The 23876-nt window shown below is 39.5% G+C and overlaps 1 pseudogene; it reads right to left on the bottom strand.

The window, feature by feature from the left end:
• Positions 1 to 494: 494 nt before the first annotated feature.
• LOC113268242 (cytokine receptor-like factor 3) overlaps positions 495 to 23876 on the bottom strand; it is a 122580-nt pseudogene continuing 99198 nt past the window's right edge.

Genomic DNA, 23876 nt, shown 5'->3' with positions numbered 1-23876 from the left:
CATCTGGATACGGAAAGTATATGCAACATACTTAGGTAAAGAGTATAAGAGGAAGGTAGATTACAGAACTCTGGCTTCATTAGGTCTATTCCTATTGTTTTATTCTAAGTTTTACCTAGACTTGGATGGAAATTTAATCAAATAATATATTTTTTCAGTTCTAATAACCAGCTTTAAGAAGAAGTACAGTGGAAGGGTATAGATCTTTCTGTACTTGTACTTCTATGGCCAATTTGATTTTTATTGTGATGTGATACTGTAATTAACATTATGCTAAAAATAAAATCGACTGCATTACGGTTTTGTCCACAACATTCAAGTATCTTATTGCTAAAATATTCCAAAATGAATCCAGTAAACACTTGCTATCTCCAATAGCTTGAGAGATGGATCCAACCTTTTTTTTTTTTTTTTTTTTTTTACCAATTACAACTGAACTAGGCTCACAACAGCTGTGTTGAAACCCCACAAACCAAAGCCAGTCATCCAAAAATCTAAAATACTAACATTTTCCATCCAAGATAGAAAAACAAGCATCCAAAGTAAACCCCATGATTAATCAAGTAACCAATCAACATTCACTTCTCTGTTATGCAAGCTAATGGTTCTTTGAAGTGAAGTTTCTACCTTTGTTATTTATTGGTGGTTCCTAGAGTCACAGTTTCAATGTCAAATGGGAGAGTTCCATTGACTCCTTTGTCCAGAAGTAACTTTGGGCAGCTTATTATATTATTCCATTTAAAAAATGGCAACATTTGTACTAATGCACAATCCTCGATCCTTCTACAGACATTTCAACTATGAATGCTAATGTCTGTCCATAGAAATAAATTGGAGTGCTGGAGCTGGATTTGGAATCATTCTGGTGTGTTCTATGTCTTTGATTGCTCAGACAGTACCTCTCAAGGCCAGCTTTCCACTCATTAGGCACCAATGTGGAATGACATATTTGGGGGATGTTCCAAGCACTCCACTCCTATCAGCCATCTCCCGCACCAGAATTGATCATCAACATTGGAGTCTATGCGCGATGCTGTGAGTTCCATGTCAGGGTTACATGTACCTCCTCAAAACGACTGGAAGTACATTTATGGAACTGGTGCCTATAATCTTGGGCTCCAAAGTCACCATCTACCTTACACCATTGTACTGTGATGCCTCCAGGGTTCTTTATTAGTTCTTGTATGTGTTCTGGTGTTTGAGATGCCACTGTACCATGGTTAAAAATGTTTTTCACTACGTTAAGAACTGAGTTACCTGGGCAGATAAACAAGGCATATCAACCAGTACGGGCAATTCTGGTAACCTGTCCAACTGAATATGTGAGGCTTTTTTGGTAAACCATCCCATTTTCTCATTCTATTTTCATACACCACCAAGACTGGGGATTTCTCCTTCTTGGACTAAGTCCTCTGCAGTGTTAGTCCCTTTCTCTATGACTTCTGGAAGTCATCTATTGGCTTAATAGCCTCCTGTTCAGTGGTGTCCAGCTTTTGTAAAAGAGACACCAGTCGTTTATCCTGGAGCTTCCTTTTAAATCACTAAAATGCTCTATCAGGACATCATCCTTTGTGATGCTCTCTCTTGGATCTCTGGGACAATGAGTTAATCCTTTCTAAGCCATGATCCTTTTCTGAGACTCTTGATGAGAGATTTAGGGACTCTATTTCCAGAGAAGTTATAATCCATATCCTGCCTCCGTGCCTCCTGCAACAACAGCTCGGGTGCAGCTCCAGGGTCCCCTTTACCAGGCTGCATGGCTGGGAGCTGCACTTGCAGCTTCCTCACTTCCCATCCATCACCTGAAGCAGCTCTCTTGAGGGAGAAATGGACTCTGAAGAAAGCCAAAATTCTTGGTTTGATATGCTATGCCTGAGCTGTCTTCAGCATGACTTTTGCCCTTTCCAGATTGGTTGACCAGTGCTGGCAATGAGAAAGAGTGAAAAAAACCGGGGATGTACTGTATGGTGACTAACATAATATAATAAAAAATCATTAAAAAAAATTGCTATAAAATTAAAAAAAAAAAAAGAAAGAGTGAAAAAGACCGATAGTTCTATTTGGCTGCATATGGCACCTCTCAGCCCATGGCTGATGGTGTGGATGCCTGGGGAGCAAAGGGCCAGGTCAAATGGTCATTTTATAACAAAGAAGTCAGTGAACCAGGCTGACTAGATGATTGCCCTAATTTCTAACTCCCAACTCGAAACCCTGTATTCACCTAGCAGTTATTTCATTTTCCTCTCTCCATCTATTTTCTAATTACTCCCGTTGGTTTCGGGGGAAAAAAAAATAAAAAAAACTTTTTCTGGTTAAATTACATACAACTTCTAAGGAAGAATTTAAGAGAGTTGAGCCAGGGGAATTGACACTGAAATGATTTTTATAAGCTTCAACAATATTATGACTCAGGAATAAAGTAATAATTTTAAATGCTTTGAATGTTTTATGAGAAGAAAATGAGTTAGGTACTGAAGGGAGAGTCCAAGAGTTGTCACTTGGCATTGCATTCCTCACAGCTCATACGTTGCCTACAGTGGTGACCTATAACTGCGAAGGTTACAAGAAAAAGGCATGGCAGGATGTAGAGTATGGAGATGTAGAGAGTATTAGCCCAGGGGATGTGTGGGCTGCATATGGTCTGGTTATGTCAGTGTGAGATGATTTAGATCTATGTTTTTCCCCCATGGGCCTGAGACCGGGTGGGACCTTTGGTTTCTTCTGACTCTGTATTGCTTGAGTTTCTAGGACTGCCTATTAGAAGGGAAAGCAGACATGGAACAGACAGCAAGCCCCATATGCCCTGGGACTAGGCATTTTGTATTCTGTTCATGGTGTTGCTGTCATAGACTCTGACCTTTCTGCCCATCTGGGACTCTGGACCCACCTGCCCCTTTCTGTCTCAGTGAACTCCCTCGTTCTGGCCCGCTGTCTTCCTGGACTGAGGAATCTGCCCAGCTTTATCTTCTACAGACCCATTCTCTCCCAGAATCATTCTGAACAAAACCCCAGTACAACTTAGCACCCTGTTTTTTTTCTTCAATGATCACATGCGTGAGGGAAAGTTTAGCTAAATGAACTTGCTAACCTTTACTGAATGTTTATTGTGTACCAGGCACTGTTCTAAATGTTTTACTCTTATCAACTCATTTAATTATCATGTTGACTATGTGAGGGCCATATTATTATCCCCATGCAGTAATTTGCCCAAAATAACACAGATATTAGGGGACAAAGCCAATATCCAAATCCAGATAGTTTGGCTCCCAAAGGCTGAACTCTTAACCATCACACTGTAAGGCCTCCATAAATAAACACCCGGGTGGTAAATGGGAAAGCTAGACCTGCAGGTGGAACCATTCAATATTTATCATATTTGTATTCTGTGCCAGGCTCTTATGCCTGCAATGACAGATCCTAAGTTATATTAGATAACAATTTTACATTCTCTGAGTTCCCAGTCTAGTGAACAATAAAATAAAGGACACTGCGCTCATGACTAGAGGGAAATGCGGTCTGATTTACTAAGAGAGCACAGGAGAGAGAGTGAGCACTCCCAGGATGGAGGATCAAGGGATTGCTTCACAGTTGAGCCAGAGTTTGATCTGGCTCCAAGCACTGTATTCGGGCATTAGAAGGGAAGAAAGAAGGCAGCAGTTCCAGGAAAGGGACTCACAGAGAGTCTCAAGGGCACATTGTGTACAGGGGCAGTACATAACTCTGGATAAGAACTAGAACAGGAGCAAAACATAGACCTGAAAGGGCAAGGCTAGAATTTAGAAAACCTCATATGCCAGGTTAAAGGGTTTGTATAAAAACTGAAAGGTGACATACGATGAGTGTGCTTCACTGACTGGGCAGTAGAGCAGGACATCAGTCAGAGCTAGGAGCAACCAGATAGGAGGTAAGACAGTCTCTTAGTTAGAAGGGTCATTAGGCAGTGGGCAAGGGAGGGGGGTGAACTTGAGAGCCATCTGAGAAATAGGGATAAAAGTCCTACTGAGTTGGATATGAGAAGTGAGGAAGAGTGAGTTGTTGGAGCTGGTGGGAGTCAAAGTGCTCAGGCCCTTGCCCAAGGATAAGTATCGTTTCCCTTTACCTGGTTTCTTGGCACAGCTCACCCAACAAACATTAAGTGCAAGGCCTCCACCTTCACTTCTCTGCCTCTGTGACCCTCAGCAGAGGGAGAATAAAATGGGTCTTGACTGAGATGGCATGTGATCAAATCCCTCTTGGTACCTATGAAACTGATACTGACAAGTGCATAGAGCACTTATAGAAAATTTGTGAGGCTCCTTTTAGAAATTGCATTAATTCTTATAGTCACAGTTCTTAAAAAGAGTCAGGGAAACTCCCAAAGTAGTCCAGAGAGCCACAGCTCAAACAATGATATGTTGAGTTAATTGTTCGCTTAGACTTTTATTTTGTTCTGGGATCTCAGGAAGGGAAAAAGCCCTTTTTCGAGAAGGGCTTTGAGAACAGGTGTGATCTACTGAGCAGCAATGTTGGTTGTGGGTATAGGAGGAGGAATAATGGAAATGGACCACATACAAGCCATCCCAACTCAGGCCCAGTTTTTGTGGGATCCTGGAGTTGAAATAGGGGAGCATCTGTAGGGACAACATCCCTTGAATATCTCTGGGGGATTCTGGGAGTCTGGCTTTTTTCTCTGAGAAGCTTTTAATGGAAATGTCAGTAGCCTTAAAAAAGGTATGAAGATTATCTTGTTTCAGTAGTGGTCTTAGGAGACCAGTAGATATGTTGGACCTAGTTTTGACAAATGATTTCACCTCCTCCCTCCAAAAGGAAGAATAGGACCTAGTGTGATGGGTACCTGGGGATCTCAACTGACTGAGATTTAATACTTTTTTATTAGTGCTGGCCTGAAGGGGCCAACTGCCCTTGAAATTCTTCTTCTAGTACTTCCCTTCCCTTGGACCCAAAAGAGTGAGATACTGAGACAGAGCTGGATGCTTAGACCTATCTCTCGTTCCTTGACAACAATTTCAGAACATGTGCCCTTCTGGCACAGCCATGTGATAATGGATGGCAATTCCAAAGTCACAGACTTGTTCCCAAAGCATGCCTGGACTCAGTGTGAGGTTGAATGACCTAGACATCCAATCCACTGCCCTATGCATGACTGCAAACTGGAATACCAAATGCTGCTTCTTTCATGTCACTTTGTCACATACCAGCTGATAGGCTCAGAGTCTGCTGCTTGCCCAGCTATCACTCCTTTTATTCAGATGAAAGCCCAAGTGTTAAATAATATACAAGGTATGGTCCCCATTGGTTCCTACCAATGAAACTTCATAAAAGAGCCTGATGTGACTGCCTAAAACCCAAAGTGTTATTTAATTTCAAAAATCCTAAGAGATTTCCTTTTTCTTCTTTAGGGGTTGTTGGAGTGTGGTTGTATTAAGTTGTTATCTCTAAATTCATCTAGTAGCAGTCAGGCAATGGCCAGAATTGTATTTATCCTGATTTCAACTGATGCCTGATCTTATGAGCAAATGTCAATCATTTTAGAAGTAGGGGCATAAACAAAACTTGGCAGTGACATGGTAGAATCTTTCACTCAAGGGCTGGAATCAAGATTCCCTGAGCTATGACTTCATCAGGAGGTGGCATGGGTAAGAGATGGTAGGAGAGGCCAATGAAGCAAGGTTGCCATATCTAGGGTGCTAGACCTGGTTAGGAGTGGGTCACTCCTGAGTGAATCCAGAAATCTCTCCTCCTTGACTGATTACTAGAAAACAACTTGTTCTCAATATGTATGAGGTTCACCTTTTGTTCTCTGCGCTGCGTGAATACTCAACTCAGCCAATAAGGAATTTGGGAGAAACATTTTCATGTGTGATTATTTGAAATATTTTCACGTGAATCAATAAGATGGAAACGTAACTCTTTAGAGGGTCTAAATCTACAGCAACTCAGAGAAGCCATTTTGCATGATTTATACTGGAGTTTATCTAAGGCTGTCACAGGTCCCAAAGATAAGCATCTTGGGGCCTATGATGTTCGCATAATAAATCGAGCTGAGTATAATAGGAGAGGTCAAATATTAAAAAGCAAACCCCTCATCTACCACCAATTAAAAAAAAAAAAAAAAAGAATCCCTAGAAAGAGGTCACACTGTTACTTTTGCTATGCTGGGATTCAGGCTTATTCACCAGTAATTGCACCCAGGAGAGATTTCTTAGCCTCTATTTGAAAAGCAGGGCCAGGAGGGAAAATAATTCCAGGTGGGAGGTTTTTTCATGGTCCATCAAATCTCATACATAGGTTTCTTATTCTAAAATAGAAAAAGCTGGTCAGGATGGTTTTGTTTTACTCTCTTGCCTCAACCTTTTTAAATACTTACTTGGTTTCATATTTGACAAACAATGAGCACGAAACGGCTGTTTGCCTGGCAGAGTGCTGAGCATATTTGCCTAGTTTTCGCACTAAATCACTTAACACTAAGAAAAAGATATTCAGATCTTCATTTCAAAGATTAGGAGGCTGGATTTCAGAAATACACAGTGCATCACCCAAGGTCACACAGTAAGGAAATGGCATCTCAGGGATTTGAACATGGTTTTCTCCGAGCCTAGGATTCTTCACATGGCAAAATGCCATCTCTTTAATATTATATCTGCATTACAAACACATTTTTATATCTATGATGTTGATGTCTTTATCCTTTTATGTATAAAACTGCACTTTTTATTTTCAACTTTTGAGAACCTAGAACCAGAAAATATGCCTCTTGTTTATTGAAACAATGTTAAGTGCATTTAAGGTGCAGATCTTGATTTTATAAAATATTATCTGGTAATTTCTTATTAGATCAATAAAATTATGCAGTAAAGCCATTTTAAATGGAATTTAACAAGCACGGAGTTTATTTTAATACATTCTTTTTAATCCCTAAAATATCAACACAGGTAAAATCCCACAGTAACTGTATAACCCTTTCAGTTGACTTATCTATAATAAGAAGGTAAGTATTTAATTTTTATTGTTTTACCCTTATAACCCATGTCTCTGCAGTTAGTTAGTTTAATTCAAGATGAGTGGCAATTACTATCCCATCACAAGAGGTAATTAATAGATCGTTCATTCAAATTACTGAAGATTTTGATTTCCAGCATCTTTACCTGGTAGATCGTTAGGATGTCAGACCTCATACTCTGCAGGGAAGGAGCTTAACACACTGTTTGTTCACTTTTCCTACGATTCCTAGTCTGGACTTCCTGTGCTATCAAACTGTCAAGCTTCTGTTTTGCATCTTTCTATTCAAGGAATTCTCATCCTATATTTCTAACTCTTTCCCTTCTGAGGGCCCCCCTCCCTGGCCTCACTGACCCTTTGTCAGAGGAGCAACAGTGACATTCTCTCTCTTCAGTCAAGTACATAATGGATATCAATTCCTAGAGTCTCCTCACTCATGCAAAGTAGAAAATCAGACACGATATTCTCCTGTGAAAGTAATCAGTTGGGATGGCAGAGAACCCCAGAAACCTCCAAATTAAAATGTCTTCCTGGCTGGAGGACATCTCCTTTTCGTAATGGCGTCTTTGGAAAAGAAGGATCTCTCAGCTGCTCCTCCTAGTGGCAATTTCTAGTCCTGTATTTTCCACGGGAGTCCTGCCTTAAGGAATTGCTCCAAGCTGCAAGGGTTTTGAGAAAAGTTGTATTGTATTTAGTTCTACCTTCTGACTTTTTTTTCTTACTACAGAGCCCGTTAGTGGTAGCTGTGAGACCATGCAACTAATTTGTGGATCAATTTTTTGAAAGTTTCTTTTTTTTTTTTTAAAGATTTTATTTATTTATTTGACAGAGATAGAGACAGTCAGCGAGAGAGGGAACACAAGCAGGGGGAGTGGGAGAGGAAGAAGCAGGCTCATAGCAGGGGAGCCTGATGTGGGGCTCGATCCCATAACGCCGGGATCACGCCCTGAGCCGAAGGCAGACGCTCAACCGCTGTGCCACCCAGGTGCCCCCTGAAAGTTTCTTTTTAAAGTTCTAAAGAATTCCACCAGAAAGTAAATGGAGACATCTCAGTAGCATATATGTAGTTCTTCCCTTATGCCCTTTTCACCCTGTTGCAAGGGAGAGCTGAGATCCACTGATTCCCTAACTGGGTTGAATATTCATTTACTCATGTAACAAACACTAAGTATTTACTTTGTATCAGTCACAGTTCTAAGCATTGGGGAGTACAGGATATAACCAAAGAGAAAAAGTCCTGCCTACATCAAACTTATTTTCAAGTAGGAAAGAGAGACAATAAAACTATATGAAATGTGTAAGATAATAGATGATAAATCAGGGAGAACATTCTGGATTGTGTGTGGGGTACTATGTTCTTCAGTCCCTCCTCATCCTCAGTATCTTCAGACAGTGTCTGAATTCAGATTATTGGGTATAATGGACACTGATTTTTCTGCTTAAATAATAACCTTAGTCCCTTGTTCTTTACTAACAGAATTCTGATTTTCTCTGGGCAACCTCACACTATTTTTCCTGGACTCATTTGCAGCTGTAGAAGGCAATGAACTCAGTTCTAGTCATGAGATCAAGCAAATGTTCCTGAGCTGGTTGTCTCAGAGCCTTTAGAGAAGACTCTCTATTTTCCTTTGGCTTTATTCCTGCCAAGGATGAGGACATGATTTCTGGAGTTGCAGCAGTCATCTTGCAATCAGGAGACAAGGTCATGCCAGAGATCGCATAGCAGGAAAATGGAACTCAAGCAGCCATATCAGCCTGGACTACCTGCTTCACTCAGCACCAACACGTATCATGACCCCTGGGGGGCTCCATCTAAATTGCAGCCTCTACATGTGGGGCACACTGGACCCTAATTCTAAAGGTTGCAATGTGTATGAGATTCTTGAGAATTGTGTAATACTGCAGCACTGTGTGTGTGTGTGTGTGTGTGTGTAATAATCCTGTGGTTTATTCACAGTAGTATTACATGCAGCTAAACACAACCTCAAACCCTGATTCATTAGAGAATTAAGAGTAGCTGCATTTCCTCTTCTAAACTTTTCTTTCAGGATACAGAGGCATATACTCAAGTTGAGTCCTAGGACAATTCAAGTATCTTACATGGCAGTTATGCAAAGTGGGCTGTAATAGTCACTGCCAGAATGATTCATCTGTCAAGTTAATTTTCTTGCCAACCCAACACCTTATAGGAACTGAACTTGTTCAGAAAGGAGAACTAAAGAAAGGATGAGGTTGAAAGCATTAGACTTTAAGTCAAACAATCAGAACTCTATCTTACGTGATACAGGTTCAAGGAATGGCTGTTCCTCAACCCCATATCCAGGCACTCACTTGTCAAGACATCTGTCAAGATGTCTGTAATCTAGAATCTGTGTCCGTTGTCATTGAACAGATTCAGCCTCATATGTCTTGTTTGAGCCATTGCATTTGCTTTGCCCTTCATCTCCTTGTCTTCATTTATGTTCCCTCTCAGTAAGTCTACATATTACCACAGACTTGACTTCCTCAAAATCACATTTCCTATCACTTTCTTTCTTTAGAACGTTCTTCAGATAAATGCTGCCTTCGGAATAAAGTCCAGGTGCCTAAACTTGGCACGCTAGGTTCCTTATGTTATGGCAGCATTTGACTTTCGAGCTTCAATTCTCCCATTCACCACATCTTGACAATTTCTCAATACATGGTGCCATTTATAATCGTGTGCCTTTCTTTTTCATGGGTTTTCTTTCTGTAAGAATGTTCTTCTTCCTCTCTACTTTCTATGTTCCCCTTGCTTTTCTGTCAAGGCTTAGCAAATAGAACTATCTCTGAAGTTTTTCCTGATCTATGCAGACCTTTGGTTATTCCTTCCCTTGTATTCTTCTTTTTAAAAAAGATTTACTTATTTATTTTAGAGAGAGAGAGAATGTGGTGGGTTGAGGCAGCAGGAGAGGGAGAGAGAGTCTTAAGCAGACTCGTGCTGAGTGGGGAGGCCCACTCGGGGCTTGATCTTACGACCCTGAGATCCTGATCTGAGCCACAACCAAGAGTCAGATGCTCAACCGATTGCGCCACTCAAGCACCCCTACCTTATATTATTCTTTACACATCACTTGGTTCTACTTCATAACAACACTTACTTTACCCCATTACAGTGATCAACCCTCATTTGTTTCTATCTGTCTCCCTTTCCAGATAATGCATTCTCAAGGGTTCATGTCCTTATCTTATTAATCTTTATATCCCAGTTTTTAATATAAGTGCTTGGCAAACATGAGATGAGTTTTCCAAACATGAGTTTAAAATTTTTTTAAATTTAGAATTTAATCTAAGTAATGGTCTCAATCATAAGCGACCTGGTTAAATCAGAGATGAAAATGAAGTAACCAAAAATTCCAAATGCAAAGCTTCTGAATTTTTTGGAAGCAGAGTCAAAGCCTTGAATTATGTTGAAAATTACTAATCTGAGGCCATTAGTAAAATACAGACTTTTAGCTGCATTCTGGATAATATCAGTACACAACATAACTATCAATAGATATCTGTGGATATATCTTCATACACTTAATGGCAGAAAATATGTCTTAGTATATTTTGTTACTAACCAAAGCAATAATATTTTATGAGATTATATTATACAAGTATACATATTAATTTTCACTTGGCTGGGATAAGAACTCATCTAATTTGATTAGATGGCAGTGGTATAGACAATACATATTGATATCAAGGGAGCCTATTGTATTTAATGTTGATGGATGCTAACAACAGCAATTCATATATGGTTCCAATAGCAGTGACTAGGAACGTTGCTTTTAGGTGCAAACCTATTAATAAATAAAGCTCATTATAAGATGTCATCCAGTGAGCCTATCTTTCCCCACTGGAAAAAAAAAAACAGCTTAATGCTTATATGTGACATATCTGAGGGAATTGAGCTAGGAGACAGATGCATAATTACTGTGCCCTGTATTGGAAATTCTCTGGTTGCTATGAGAAAGTGGAGCCAGGAGGGCACGGCTTGCACAAAATTTTACACAGAGTAGCGGCATTCCTCTATCCTCTCCCTCTTTGTCTCTGTCTCGGTCTCTCTCCCTCTCTCTCCCAAATGGACAGTTTGCTTGTGCCCATTGTATTTGAATGGGCCATTATATTGTCTGTACTTTGCTTTAAAATGCATCAGTATAAGCTGTGTGGTACATACGTGGGTGAGAAAATTAACTTGGCACCAAAGCAATTGCTTAACACTTGATATATCTCATTCAAGTCCACATGCCAAAGGCAGTTCCCTAGCATTTGAAAGATCCTAATCTGGAGTCCACATTTCAGAGGAGCCTCAAACCGGCACTTCAATTATCACCATCTAAATCTGCACTAGCCTCGTGCTATTTAGTGTAGTTCAGAGACCAGTAACAGGCACTACCTATGAGCTTGTTAGAGTGGAGAATCTCAAGCCTTCAACCCAGACATAATGAATCACAGTCTGCATTTTAACATGACTCTCAGTGGATTCTGTGAGCATTTAATTTGAGAATCACTGCACTAGGCAATTTGTTAATTAGCATATGAGAGGTTAGAAATAATTTTTGCATTGGTGAAATGAGTAATGACCAAACATGTGAGTTGTTAGAAATATTGTACAGGTTCCTCTGCTCTTGCCGGAATCTGGGGAGCTCAGTCGCTTTTTGGGTGGCACTGCAAAATGAATCTAGGACTCATTTGGTCTTGTGTCTCCCCACTTAACAGAAAATTCTGGCATCTGCTCTGATTTGCAAGTTTAGCTGGCCCTGATGTCAAAATATTGTCACCTTTACTTTGGAGTAAAACTTTCACAATAGGTGCTTGTCATTGTCTACAATGACAGAGAATGAGGATGTCATGTGATTGCTTTTGTACTTGCTTGTTTGTATGTATTTGTTGGTTTGGAAACCTCCTGGGAGTTTGCTGGATATAATCTGAAACTGGCCCTTATAAGCACAGGGCAGGGAGGGACAAAGAAAGAGGCAGGACACTCCAGATGAGGTAGGTGGTAGGTTTAAAAACCAAGGGAACTATGAAGCTTGTTTTAGATAGCCCCAAGACAAGTAGATCTCTGCACTCACTGGTCAAACCTTAAAGCTTTATATAGAGGCCTTAATTGGGTTTAATCACGAGCCCAGATAGTCTCAACACCACCTCCCCATCTCAAGACTGTCCTTGGGGCAGCTTCTGAGAGTGAGAAATGCAAGCAGAATTAAAAAAAAAAAAAAAAAAAAAAGCTGGCAAGCAAAATGCACATTCCAAGGACAGGGGAGGGCAGAGCCTCTGATGTCCAGGGCTAATTCAAAGGTCAGCTGGTGGTCATGTGCTCTCAATGACCTCTCACAACAAATTTACAAGTTTGTATGTCCAGGACTTCTTACATGATAACATTATAACATGCCACCTGGTAGGGAGCACACTTATAATCCTAACAACCCTGCCATCTTGATATTGGCACCTACTGTCTTCATTTTGTTTGAAATCCTTCTGATTCTCAGTAGGACGAATCTTTTTTTTTTTTTTTAAACTGTAGCTTTTTGTATTATGTTATAAGTCTAGATCCTATTTAAACCTTTTCTTTTAGCTGAAGATCTCTGACACCACTTCAGCAGAAGAGAGAGTGATGCCTCTTTATTGCTGGGTGGCCAGAGAAACCCAGGTTCCTTAGTCTTCGTTGACATTTGGATAGGAGTCTTATTACTGCTTGACAGGCTGGGAGTTCCAATACTCGGTACGGTGTCTACTGACAGTGCACTGGTGGTAGTCTCATTACTACTGGGTGATAATGAAAGTCTTGTCTTTCCACTGGCCTCTTCTGACTCCACCTGAGCAGGGAGGGGGTACCTCATTATTGTGTGTGTGGGAGGACGTGGGAGGCTGGAAGTGTAGGTTTCCTGCTTGGTCTCCACTGTGGATAAACACTGGTGATTGCTGACTCTGGACTCCTAACAAGTTCACTACAATAAAATGGCTTCTAAATAAGAAAGTTGAATTCTCCAAATGAGAGGAGACGTCTGAAATCTTTGAGAAATCAAATCTAGTGGAAAATGGAAGGGGAAATATTCCTTATGATTTTGTTCTGGAAACTTTGCTTTTTCTGCCAATCCTTCCTTAACATGTTTGTTTATTTTGCATTCCCCCATCTCCTCTATTATATGCTTTGTTTATGTGGGCGCTTTGGCATTGAAGACTAAGCAACTGTGTCCTTAGAGGGGAAGTTGTAGCAGCTTCACAGAAACATTTTGATCTCTCTGAAAGAAATTTCTTTTGCAATGCTGTATCTGCACGCTGTTCTCTCCCTGCATTCCAGTTAAGATACAACTTTATATGGGTGAGTATATCTTTGAAAAAATTGTCTTCTGCCAATTTCCCCAGACCAGAAATCTCAGTTGCAGAAAGCTCATGATATATTATTCTTAAAGAAAATAATAATTTTTATAAGAAAGCTCAGGTCTTGACCACATATTGTCAGTGTCAAAAATTTTTTAAAATTATCAACTGACTTTATTTTCTTTCTACTTAATGTCATTTAAGTGTATCAATTGATACTGTTTACAGAAATTACACATCTGGGCTCTGGGAGAATTTCTGACCAAAGCTTCCCCTTATCTCATGTGCAGTTCTCACAGTGCAGATCAGATTCAAGAGGCAGCAAAGGAGCTTAGACTCTAAGACGCATCAGTGTTTTAAGGGAAATGTCAGAAACTATTGATGTTCAGATTCTAGGACAAAACAAAACAAAACAAAACAAAATAAAACAAAAACTCAATCCAGAAAATAGATCCAAGCATGAAGGATTTGAAAAAGGCTACAAACACAAGTATATGGGCGGGGGGGGGGGGGGTTATTTTTGTTGAGGAGATATGACAGAGGGTGAGGCTGTTATCCACCTGAGGCACTAATTTTCTTTCCAAACACTGATAAGACTTAATTGTGGTCAGCATTGCATCTCCCTATTCTAGAAGCAGTATTTATCTGAATATTACAGATAATATCCATTTCTGCCATGTCATCTGGAGGGCTGTGTCTAGGATTTAGCTTGTGAAAAGCAACAGGAGAGAAACGGAGAACACCAGCTTCTGAAGATCTGTCATTGAGAAGTGAAGAGAAATTTAGAAAAAAGCTCCACATTCTCCTGTTAAAATTCAGCTTTGTCTTTTTTACAAGTATTTTCTTATGATTCTCCTTTATTTCTCCAGCCATCTTTTTTCCCTCCTTTTTGTTGTGTTTCAGAGAGGTTGTTGATTGTGTGGAAAATAGGGGGAAAGAGAACTAATACTGAGGATTCTCGGCCTTCCCAACTTTAGTTCATGCCATGTTCCTCTGGAAGCAATTTCCCTCCTAAATAGAACTCTTCTGCTGTATTAATACAATGTATTAACTGTCCCCTGCTTCTCCCCGTTCTTCCACTCCCAAATATCCTGCACATGCACCCCTGCCTGGATCACTTCAAAACCAAATGGTTCTTCCTGGGGTTGTAAATGAATAGCACAGACTTAGGGTCAGAATGCTGAGGAAGAATTTTAATATTCAGGGTCTATGTTCATAAATAGCTAAAAATGTTCACTTTTTTGTCTTTATGCTTGAAATCTAACTATTTTAAGAGTAGCTTTAGATGTTGGTGAATTTTATCCGATACTGAATAAACCTTCAGTTGTGGTTTTAACACTCATTCTTTACTTCTAGCATTTCTGTTTCCATTTTACTGTGGATTATTGCTTCTGTCCCATTTTCTAGATTTCCCTATAGTACTGCCAGTTATCCATAGGCTTAATCCACTGTCTACCATGTTTATTATCTATCTCACTGTTTGAATGGTTTTTACATGATTCTTGGAGAGTTCTGTAAGTTTTTCGTTTATATATTAAGAGGAGGGAGCACAGGATGGGGGCACACTATTATGAATTGCCCCAGCCAAGGTCGTTGTGTAGTGGAAACATGTGGTCAAACCTCGCTTAAGTGAGGTGAGAGTTTCTTTGACTTGAACATGGTGAACTTCTTTCTGTGCATTGTGAAGCAGGTGGTAATTCTTATTTCTCTAAAGGAACCGCATGAAAAACTCTAAGCGCCAAACTACTCTGTTCTGTCTTTCCTTCTCTTCAGCCTCCGATGTCACCTTGACACTCAAGCGTGCAGGGGGCCACCCTTCTCTTGAGATGTGCAGTAGAATGGGATGGAAGGGGGCAGTAGCTGTTTTTGGATGCCTCAAAACATACACATTTGGGTCTTGTTTACATTTGGGGCAAGAACCATATTTTTAAGGAATGCTGTTAGGTTGAAATGGTCTATCATTTTCCTGTATGATGCAGCTGTTCAGTTTTAGGCATTCAAACCTGTGTCAGAAGTCGAAGCTGATGTTTCCCAATACAACCGAGCCTGGTGATATAGTTAATAGAAATACCTACATCTCTTTTGTCTTCAAAACATTTATTTCCATCTGTGATACTAGGTTATCATTGCTTCTCTGCCTATTGTCTCTTTCTATTTTAATATAAACTCCCTGTGAGCAGGGAATTTGATAGCTTTGGTCACTGCTGGATCCTTAGTGCCTAGCACACAGAAGGTACCCAGTACATGTTTGTTTAAAGGAAGTAAGGATATAACCATAAAATGGAGAAGGCAAAGGTGATTATCGGTCTCCTTACTTCCTTGACTCTGTATTTCCAATATATACGTGTTTAAAGTTGAGGATGAATGGTTTAGGAAGGGAAGATAGATGGTTTATTTTAGAACATATTGGGTTTCACTTATGCTAAGTGAAATAAGTCAAGCAGAGAAAGACAATTATCATATGGTTTCACTCATTTACGGAACATAAGAAATAGGAAGATTGGTAGGAGAAGGTAGGGAAGAATGAAGGGGAGGTAAACAGAAGGGGGAATGAACCATGAGAGACTATGGACTCTGGGAAACAAACTGAGGGTTTCAGAGGGGAAGCGGGTGGGGGATTGGGATAGGCCGGTGATGGGTATTAAGGAGGGCACGTATTGCATGGGGCCCTGGGTGTTATATGCAAATAATGAATCATGGAACACTACGTCAAAAACTAAGGATATACTGTACGGTGACTAACATAACATAATAAAAATTAATATTAAAAAAGCAAAACAAAACAAAAAGAACATATTCGGTTTCAGGTGCCCAAAAGACATCTTCATGGAGATGTCAACTGCAAATGTAGATTGAAAAGCTGAAGCTAAAGGGACACTTTTGTCCTGAAGGAGACCGAAGATTCGACAGCATCTACATAGTATCTGGTGCAGAAAAACAATAGGCAGATTTTTATAGCATGAAACAATCAGTGTACTGAAGACTGAACCCTGGCACACAAACGTGCAACTTAAAGAAAATATTTTTACATAATTATGGACTTCTAAGCAAAGAACACTAAGTAAAAAGGACAAACACGGAATGTGACACAGTGATTGAATAGAGATCTCCATAGACAGAGATTTATCTTCAGGAGTATTGTTTTTATATTTCAAAAGGGGATAAAAATCCCTGGGGCCATCTGTTTATAATTAAACGGATTATAAAACAGTAGGGAGCAAAGATTTATCTCAGTCTTTCTGGTAGGAGAGTGGTAGCTTAGTGGTAGTTCTTCTATGAGCTCCCAGATTCATAATTTTGGGATTCTTCTCTGTAGTGCCAAAGAAAAAAATTACTTGTGCATGCAGGGTTACATCTTGGTCCCACTGTATCACCTTGAAGAGAGATAATGGGGCATGGGGAACCAACACATTTGTTGCTGTAACATAATAATACTATGCCTTTGATCCAAAAACCTAATGTTTGATTTCAGGACAAAATAACTAAATATACCTCTTAAAAACACTGACTAATACTTACAGGCCACTGAGAGAAAAAAAAATGCATATGATTGAGAACTGGGAGAAGATGGTATCTTATGAGATAACTGAGTTTTCAAGTATTTGAACTCTCAGGTAGAAGACAGATTTAATTTAATCTTAATCTAGATCATAGAGGGCTGTGTGAAGGTCAGTTGTTTCACATTACTGGGAAGGAAGTCCTGGTACAAAAAGGGAAAGCGTTTTTATCAAAGTTTTCAATAATGGACCATGATCCCTTAGAATTCAAGAAGTAATATGCTGTAATGAAAAGAATACTGGATCAGGATTAGGACAATTCCTGGGATTTTAAAAATACTCATAGCTATGTTTTTTCAGGCATGTTATCATATTTGAATCTCTGTTTTCTCATCTGTAATCTATTTAACAGTCCTGTCCTAAAGATGAATCATGTGAAAGTACTGGTGTACAAAAATTTATAAATTTTTAAATGCCAAATGAATCTGAAACAAATTATCCTGAATTAAACTATAAAAACAGAGACTAGGTGGCCACTTCTTAAGCCACCTTGGATGTCTGATATTCTGATGACTCCAACCTCAGCTGTCTGAGTGCAACCTCACGGAGGACACCAGTTGGGACCACCCAACGGAGTCCAGTCAACCCACAGAACCATGAGAGACAATAATACACTGTTGTTTCAAATTGAGGGGTAGTGCTATATACGGATAGATAGATAGATAGATAGATAGATCGATAGATAATCTCTGTGTATTTCCTGTGTGTACTGGCAACATATAAAAACCTACAGTACCTGAAGATTCCCAAACCCAATCACCCTGATATGTTTTGCTAAAAGTATATCCTTTGTTCTTATCTCAGAGTTAACTGTAACTTTTAAAATTTTATGTGCTCATTTTTTTTTTCCAAGCCTCCAATTCAGTTCTCTGTGGAATAACTTCACTGTGACTCCAGCTCCCTGAGAGGACATAACTCAATGTTCCTTTCCAAAACAATTTATGGTTAACAGGGATGTGCTACAAATATATTGCACAGGGAGAACACCAGGGTTTCCCTTATAATATTTTCTTTGCTTAAGAAAATAGAATTACATAAAGAAAAAGAAATACATCTTTGAGAGTTGCCATAAGCACCTGAGAATTGCATGAGAATATGTCTTGTTTTTGAGGAAATGGCCTATTTTGGGCATACTTTTCCTAAAGACTGAATGCTTGATGTTATTTCACCATAGGACATGGCCATTCCTCAGTAAAGAGGTATATGTGTGTGTGTGTGTGTGTGTGTGTGTGTGTGTATGAAATATATATATGAATAAATATATATTCATGAAATATTATATATACAAATACATTAAAACTGCCTTTAACTTGTCAAAATGTTTTTGCATATGTTAATACAATTAAAGTAAAGAGAATGTTAGACAAAAACAAGTCTAATTCTTTCATTTTCCATATAAGGACAATGGAGGCTAGTAGGTAAAGTGCTTTGCTCATGGACATTTAGCGAGTTAGTGGCAGAACCCAGATTCTTCAGCCTCTGTCCACTTACCATTAGATCATTTCTGTCCTGGGAGACCCCTCTGTGGTAAATACAGCTGCATTTATTTGTCTAGTTTTACAATGAGTGAATTAAGGCAGAATATCATTATGTTTAAGTGATTTAATTGAGGTCAAAAAGGTAATTGAAAACATAACCCCAAGCACTGCTCAGACCCTTTATCATCTCATCAATTCTACTCCTGGGCATAGAATGCAAAAAAATGAAAACATACATCCACATAAAAATCTGTACATAAATATCGATGGCATCATTCATGATAGCCAAAAAGTGAAAACTATCCAAATGTTCACCAACTGATGAACGGATAAACAAACCGTGGTGTTTCCATGTAATGGAATAGTATTCAGCAATAAGAAGTAATAAAATAGCAACATATTCTACAACATGGGCTAGTTTTGAAAACATTATATTAAATATAAGAAACCAGACACAAAAGGTCACATATTGCATGATTCCATTTATGTGGAATACCTAAAATCAGCAAACCCATATAGTCAGAAAGTAGATTGATTAGTGGTTGCTTAGGGCTGGGGTATAGGGGAGAATAGGAATGACTAATAAAGGATATGGGGTTTCCTTTGAAGATGTTATAAGATGGATTGTGGTGATGACTGCATAACTGTGTGAATATACTGTTGGGAAATGTCATCAGAAAGACATGACTGCTGATTGTCCCATGAGCTGGATCTGGGCACTCAGAGGCTCTCCCCCCACCCCCACCCCTACCTTTGGAATGTGGGTTCTGCTTGCCTTTCCTGCTTCCAGATGCTGCTCCAAAGACATTGCCTTGAGATGGTGACATCATGTTAAAAACACCTACATGGTATATGTAACTGAGTCCACTTAGGGCTTCTTTATAAACTTTTAAGATTTGGAGAGGGTGCAGGGATCCATTCGTCTTGCTGTAGCCCAAAATAAGTCTTGCATGTAAGTTGCCTTTGCTTATTAAAACTGTTACTAATCTGGAGTGGCCTGCCTTTCTTTAGTTTCTTCCTGCCTTCCGTTTTGGGGGGCCAGTTTCAGATAATACCTTGGAAGCTCCTGAGAGGATTGCAAACCAACATATACCATTGAGTTATACTCTTGAAATGGGTCAGTTTTGTGGTATGTGAACTACACCTCAATAAAGCCATTGTGAGAGAGACAGAGATAGAGGAAAAAGAAGACAGCTCTTCATCTTAACCAAGGAAACCAGGATTGAATTTAAAAACAGCACATTCTATAATACTGAAATATGCCTGCTGAATAATTCCATTGAAGTGAGATGCAAATGAGTTCAGGTTGTGATTTATTCCTGAAGTGGGTCAGATTTGCCTAAAGCAGTATTTTCTAAAGTGTGGTAAGCCTTTTTTTGATGGCACACATGACAATATTAAGGAGTACCCTGATTTTAATTAACATGAAATTAATCACTTGATGCTGATATTCCATTTGTGGTGGGAATATAAAGTTTTCTTTGGAAATATATTAATTTGAGTTACAATAAATTAATCTAAAGAAACAAAAATAAAGAAAAAATGGCAGAGTTGGAATGAGGATATGGTTAAATATCATGAAGACTATTTATGAACAGTACACTTTTGGGAAACTCTAGTCTAGAGTAAACTTCTCCCAACACTCAGATTATTCTCTAAACTTCTTCGGCATTAGTGAGCTTTTGGTTACCTAAAGGGAGAATTAGGTGTGTGGGGGTATATGGCTCGAGGTCACCTGTTTTCAAACCAGGGGGCACATGGCTTAAAATGGCAAACCAAAAGCAGCTCGCTTCCGTGTGAAAGACCGTATCTCATGTTTGATTCAGTGATACAGTGAAAAAAAAAAAAATAAGGGCTGTTAGCTCAAGGGATTTGGATTTGAATATTTGCTGTGTGACTTGTTAAACTTTGGGCACATCACAGTATCTCTGAGTCTGTATTTTATGTGTGAAATGGAAATACTAGGACTTATTTTAATAACATGGTTGTGAGGATTAACTAAAACAATGAAAGTGACATATCTTACCCTACATAAAGGAGATAATTAAAAACTAGTTTCCTTCCTTTCATTGTAGGTTGTACAATCACATTCCATGGAACAGAGTGGAAAGTTAATTGGCTGTGTCACTCTGTCAAGAAGATACATGTTAAGGCTCTTGTAGGGCTGAAGGTTGAGCCCCTCTGGTCTTTCCAAGTCAAGTACAGTTATTGGTCAGTCACACTCCAGGGGGAATTAGCACATGCTCTGGACTAAATTCACTTCCTTTCAAAACATTTCTCTGTTGAACTGTGCCATTGTGATTACTATTCTAGACTCGGTCTTTATGCAGGACGTGTGTGTGTGTGTGTGTGTGTGTGTGTGGTGACTGCATCTTCTCTGCATATAGATCATCCAGGGAATTCCTTTGGGTTCCCAGATACTTCCTACTAGAGGAAACTGACCACCAAGAGCCTGGTAGTTTAGTTCACTTAGAGATGAGCAGAAATGACTTCCCCTTCAGTGCCATTACATCTTTCACAGAAATTACATAATTGGGTCTTTATTCAGTATGCAATATGAGGAGATAAACAGAGCACGGGCTTTGCAGTTTTAGATACCTGCATGTACCTGTTCATTTGCTTCTCTTAGTCCCAGAGTTCTCTTTGATGAAAAAAGAAGAGAAAGAGAGGGGGAGGGAGAAAAGCAGGAAAGAAAGAGAGGAAGGAAAATAGGGAGGGAGGGAAGAAGGAATGAAAGAAAGAATGAATGGAAGGGTTTTTTGATTATATCTTTTCCACCAACATGTTGTGAGAATAAACAAAAATGAGGTAATTTGGAAGAGAATTAAGAGTAGTCACTTAGTAAATACTTTTGTTCCCTCTATTCTTACCTCTTATTTTGACTCCATTTTGGAGTTTAAAAGCATTTGTCAAGCAACTAATCTATTTAGATATGATGGGTAGAGATTACAAAAGCCATAAGGGTATGGTTCTTATCATTAAAAACAACTACCACTTAGATAAGACAAAACATGCTTAACATAAATTAGATTGTGGAGCAAGGGTCAGGAGCTATACGTAAAAGCTAATAAAAATCCTCATAAATATCACTGGGAAGCTTCCACTGAGAGTCCTGTTTCTCCTACATCACCTCGTTACAGTGAGATTTCAGTCAATGTATTTTTGACTCGATGAATGAGTGGCTTTGTCCTCGGGCAGTGAATACTGTTTCACTAGCAAACTTGTCATACTTAGAGAAACACAAAGATGGGGCCATATTTATTATTGTCACTTTACAGATGAGGGAATTAAGACTCATTGAGGTAGAGTAACACACTCAAAGTCATATAACTGGGGAGGGAGCCCTCAGACTCTGCGCTGTCCAATCCTAGACAGCACTCCTTGTCACCACGTGTCACAGCCTCTCCAGGTCCTGAAGAGAGTGAGGAGAGTATGTTGTTTGGCAGCGAGCACGTGTGAAGGACATTCTGCAGGTTTCCAGAAATGACAAGATAAAAGCCTTAGAAGGCTCTGAAGGAAGAGACATCAGACAACTTGGCACATTTAGAGCAGAGGCACAGGCTAACTCAGGTAGCTAGTGGAGCACTTTGGGAATGTTACTGATTCCAGGTTTACAAGAGCAAAGCACAGGTTTTAAAGAGCACAGCCTGAGTGCTTGGTTCTGAAATAATGAACTTTCTTTTGTTTCTTGGTTGAGCAGACAAAAATGACCCTGCCCTTAGCTTCTTTTTCTAACTCTTATTAAAAACTCTGCAGAGCAGTCTGGGTTAATATTCCTGCCCACATGCTCATGGAGACCAACCCTTTCCGTTTGTTTGTGGAAAGGCCATCATGATGTGAGGTAAGAAAAATGCTAATAGATTTTGTCTTTTGAAGAGAATGATCTCAGTTTCTGTGAAACCATCCATTATATCTTTAGTGTGATTTTCAGCATAACGCAGAGAATGCATGATTTTTACGGCTTTTGAAACTTTTGCAAGATGGATACTATTTAAAAACTATTGTGATCAAAGTGTGCGTAGGGAAGGGTGGTATTTGGGTTCTGTGTGGTGAATGTCGTGGCCGTGTGCGGGTTCTTCCTTCAGTTGAAACCTAGTCTAGGCAAAGGGATACTTTGGATACATACAAGTTAGTCTTTGGGGTATCTCCTGCTCTCCTTTTTGTGAGCCTCTCTCTCCTACCTCCTGGAATCCTACTCCTTCATGAAATTGCTCTAGCGGCTTACTCTCTTGGATTTAATCCATACCTCAAATACTCTCCTCTGACACCAGTTCCCAGAGCTAGAGGTTCAGTTTTGTAGGAACAAGAGTAATAAAAAAAAATTGTTCTTTTCTCTCATCTCAAGTGGAGCAAGCATATCTCAGACCTTGCCACTTAAAGCAGGGTCCAGGGACCAACAGCATAAGCACTGCCTGGGTATTTGTGAGAAATGCAGAAGTTTGGGCTGCATTCCAACTAACTAAATCAGAATCTGCCTTTTAACAAGACTCTCAGGTGATAAAGGCTGGGGAAGGTCTGCTCTGGAAACCCACTGCCTTCCATGGAGAGAAAATCTGGGTTGGGATTTCCTACGTATCATGTCTCAGCACGGTATACTAACCCCATATGATCTTAACACATACTAGAGTATGAGCTCGATTTGCTCAGGTTCCTTTGGGAAAAAAATTAAACAGGTAGTAATAATCATGAAAATACTAACATTACTAGTACTGCTACCAGCTGCCATATTTGAGTACTTACTATATCAAGATACACTTGAAAAGTTTTCTTATTTAATTATCATCATGATTCTATGAGGTAAGTACATTAAGTGTCTCTGCTTCACGTGTGGAGAAACTTAACTTCATGATATTAAGACCACACAGGGAATGAATTAGAGATTAAGTTGAAACCCAGGTAATCTGGCTCCAAAACCTAAAACAGTATTTTGACCACACTGGAAGTTCTTAGAACCTTTAGAATTCTGATCTGCTTTATGGATCTTCAAACCAGAAATGTAACAGTTAATGTTTTCCAAATGAATTGGACACAGAACCCCTTTTGAAGTGATGTAACAACTCTCTAGAATAGACTCTAGAACACCTGGGAGCTTTCTCCTCTGGTCATAGCTTTATAGATGATGATGGACATAGGAAACATGGTGAGGCAGACCAGTGGGCACTTTGCATGTAACTGTGACGCACTGAAAGGCCTAAAATTCTCTGACAGGTCTGTGATTAGTATGAAGCTGTTGCTACTACATTCAATTTGTGTAACCACTAAAAAACAGTTTATGTTAAGCCTTCATCTTCAACTCTTTTTCAGGTCTCCAGTAAGCAGCAGACCTTAAATTTTCTTTCTGAACGTAGTGATGAGCCGAAGTGGGCTTTTCTCAAGCTCAAATTTTATTTCAAGTTTCATTCTTTAAGCTTCAAAATTGTTACAACTGTTGCTTTCTGCTCTGGGCTGTCTATTCTGTTTGCTCCTCCAGATTCACTTGCTACCCTCCTCCCCCTTGCTCTGGGCCCCCCTA

Source organism: Ursus arctos, unplaced genomic scaffold, assembly GCF_023065955.2.
Source record: "Ursus arctos isolate Adak ecotype North America unplaced genomic scaffold, UrsArc2.0 scaffold_8, whole genome shotgun sequence".
Classification (NCBI taxonomy): domain Eukaryota; kingdom Metazoa; phylum Chordata; class Mammalia; order Carnivora; family Ursidae; genus Ursus; species Ursus arctos.
Note: the sequence above shows the minus strand (reverse complement) of the source record. Positions and strands in the feature narration are given on the sequence as shown.